At 37.4% G+C, this 3,629-nt stretch overlaps 1 long non-coding RNA gene across 1 annotated transcript; it reads left to right on the top strand.

The window, feature by feature from the left end:
- Nucleotides 1–572: 572 nt before the first annotated feature.
- LOC144031789 (uncharacterized) lies at nucleotides 573–2,946 on the top strand. Its single transcript, XR_013287608.1, has 5 exons — nucleotides 573–1,032; nucleotides 1,477–1,727; nucleotides 1,919–2,090; nucleotides 2,532–2,680; nucleotides 2,783–2,946. It is a non-coding gene; the product is annotated as an uncharacterized LOC144031789 (long non-coding RNA).
- The last annotated feature ends 683 nt before the right edge of the window (nucleotides 2,947–3,629 follow it).

Raw genomic sequence — 3,629 nt, forward strand, 5'->3', positions numbered from 1 at the left:
AATTCTGCTCCTCTTCTGAACTGAACCTTCTTTATCCCTTCTTCAAACGGGCTTGGCGAGTCTCCATCCAGTGTCCTGCTTCTCAGACCAACCCCATCTGTAAGTGCAACTTTGCAGGCATTCGCCAGATTGTACAAATTCACACAATCAAATTCACACAATCAAACTAGGTTGATTGTGGGTCCCATGTTGGTTTGATTTAAGAAATCCATCATCTTGGTTAAGACCGTTACTCTTTTCTTGTTTTCTTTTCCTTTGATGATTTCATTATTTTAGTTCTTGTTTTATTTCCTATCACAGTAGTTAGTTTTGCTTCTTTAAGTTCCAAGTAGATTTTTCCACCTAGGTTAGAGAATAAACGTGCACAAAACTCAAAACCTGGTTTTACTGTGTGTGTGTTTCATCAATTTATAGTGACCTCTAAGCTGAACAAAGAACTCATAAAATTGTAGTAAGGGTACAGCTTTCATTTTAATGACTGATTCAACGAGGTTCTCATCTGTTATCCTGATAAAATTATCAAAAAGATATGTGGTGCTCCGCAGGCAAGCTCAAAATTAATTTAAAGACCAAATGTGAAGTAAGGTTGGCCAACCATGTTTTTGAGTAATACCAATGGCTAAACCATTGTAAGCATATTTTCGTTATTTTTTTTGACGCAACCCTTTCAGGTTCTTAGTTTAACCCATAGCAACGCCCTTGACAACGAAAATGCTTTTCTTCGACAATCTTCGGAAATTTTCGGAAATGACGTCACACCGGGAAGTTGCGAGAGAAGTCGGCCATTGAACTGCATTGTTTGCATTGCTACTCGGTAAGATGACCCGGCGATGTGTGGTGATGTATTGTTCTCAAGCTAAAGAAAAGTTGTATGAGTGGCCAAAAGATAACAGGGCACGTAAATGGTCAACTTTCATTCGCACGAAGCGAATGAATTTCACGCCATCGTCGAGGAGTGTTCTCTGTTACAAACACTTCGAAGATGCCTGCTTCCTCAACCGGTCTGCTTATGATAATGGATTTGCAAAAAAAGTAAGTATGATTACAATTATTTAGAAAAAAACGTGGAATTTATGGATAGATCACTGATGACTTTAACAAAGCAGAGCTTCCAACAGTTGTGGAATGAACAGTAGAAACTAGCGACGTGAACCGAAAGCTAGCGTCTCGGTGCTATTCATATCAACGATGAGTAATAATGGCAGTGAGACAAATTGTTCTGAAAGTAAATTTCAATAGGTTGGCAGCATTGCTTTGTTGATCAAAGAACATGACACGTCCTTTTGAAAAACTTCCAATCATATGTCAATCTTACTGCATTTTATGAGTCATTAAATAATTAAATATTTGGTAAGGCAGGGTTAGATGAAATGTGATAGTTGTTTTTTATTTTTTTTATTTTTATTTTTTTGCCGGTAGGTTTTATAAGGTTTTATGAGCGACGCATATTTTTAGTGTCACCTTATGTTTCTGCAGGTTATTGCTCAATACAACTGCTGTCCCAACAATTCACCTGCCTCCACAAGACCAGCAGCAGATTCAAAATCCACCTGCCCAGCGTGCAGCAGCAGCTAACCGAGAAAGGAAGCGAGCCGTAGCTGAGGCTATCACCTCTGCAGCTGCCTCCGAACAAGAGATGGCTGATTACGAGGGTCAGTTATTGCAGGATCAATCCTGTTCAAACAGCCAAGATGATGAAGTTATGCCACCACATAGTGTGGATAAAAGTAAGTTAGGCGGAGTTGTTTTTGTCACTATGTACTTACCAGGTATTATTTATATTTTTATTCTTAGAGTTGTTGCTAGTTTAACCTGAAAATATAAATATTGTCATACCTTGTATCTGTAGAACAACCAAACATCTGTCACACGCCAACTAACATTTATAACAAACTAAGGAAATGAAATTCATTTGAAGGTACTGAAGTCAATGTCGCAGTGGTGGAACTCCTGACAAATACCATGTTTGTCAACGATGTCATGAAGATGTCTCACCTCGGACAGACCAGTGGTGTGTAAGCTTTTCACAGTGTGGTGAATCACTTTGCCCCAAAGATGTACAACTTCTCGTACAAAGGAATGAAAAGCAGGTGCGTTTAAGAAAACTTTGATATGTATGAAATGCAGACTATAGTGGTGATGAGGGGGGAAAGTAACGTAATGAAGCACTTGCTTTGAGGCTCCTCTAGATGGTGCTCATGGCTTAAACATAACAGCTAGTGCAATGGAAATTTATTAAATTTACACTGCATCTGTTCAACCAAAAATGCCATCTCAAAGAATCGAAAAAAAAAACATATATATATATATATATATATATATATATATATATATATATATATATATATATATATATATATATATATATATATATATATATATACACATATATATATATATAATGTGCTTCTTCAAGTGTGATTTGTCCATGACTAGTAGAACATATGGATGAAATGTAGAACTTAGAGATATAAAGCTATTTCATCACAATGTGACAATTTCTTTATAAGGCAATTTTTGTTCAATTCCAGAATCATTCTCGCTGCTATGCATTATAATGAAAATGCTGGGAGACCACAGAAAGTGACGAAGGAAGGAATACACTCCTACTGCATCGTTTATCCCAAATATAAGAGTGGTGGCTATTCTCTGAGAAAGATATTGGTGGATGAAACTTATGGTAAGTTATGAAACAAAAACAATTCCAGCCAGATGCATTACTGAGTGTAACCCATATGTCACCCAAATATTTATCATCCCAATTTTTTTTTTTTTTTTGTAGACTATGTGAATGACTGCCTTTCAGAGGCGATGAAAGTGATTGACGTTCCAAATAAGTACAAAACCGAATGATGTGGTAGTCGAGCCACAATTTCTTACAGCAGCAGTGAACAGACCGGACAAGTCAAATGTTATTGCTGAGCACCATACGAGATTCCTCAGGAAATAAAGAATCATATTTCTTGTATTAAGTTGTCCTCATTTGTTTATTCTTATTATGATGCAACCAGTACAAATCACAGTTCTGGAACATTTCTCTGTGAAACACGAAACCCTTTGAATACAGCTGACTCCTCTTCTCCTGGTGGTGGAAGCAGAACACGGTTGTCCAGACAAAGAAACTTCCAGCACCAGCGCACCAATTGTCTGTCGGCAATATGTCTATACTTGGCATCCTGTGGCCCGTCAAATGCCTTGCCTTTGTACTGCTGCTTGTAGGTCATCCATGCCACCTATAATCCATATGGGTTCAGGCACACAGCATTGAATCCAGGATGATCAGTGATGCAGTCCAGTACCTGATTGAAGTGTTCCTCTCCTTGTAGACGTAGTCACTACTTCTTGAATTTCATGGCAGCAAACACATTCTACAGCTGTAGGCATTTGCTGGCAATTACCACAAGTACGCCTGAAATTTATATTTAAAAAAAAAAGTAAAATACTGAGCGATGACACCATGAGCAGAAATGTTATTGAACAAGTGTATTGCTATACCAATCAGTCAATAATTCTGTTTATGAAAACATTTGTTTCAAAATATACAAGTACGTGGACGGAATCATGTACAAAAGTAAGAAATAGTCATTGATAAATCTCTCAAGTACAAGTAAAAACTAGAGCTGCAAGCA

This window comes from Festucalex cinctus, chromosome 12 (genome assembly GCF_051991245.1).
Source record: "Festucalex cinctus isolate MCC-2025b chromosome 12, RoL_Fcin_1.0, whole genome shotgun sequence".
NCBI lineage: Eukaryota > Metazoa > Chordata > Actinopteri > Syngnathiformes > Syngnathidae > Festucalex > Festucalex cinctus.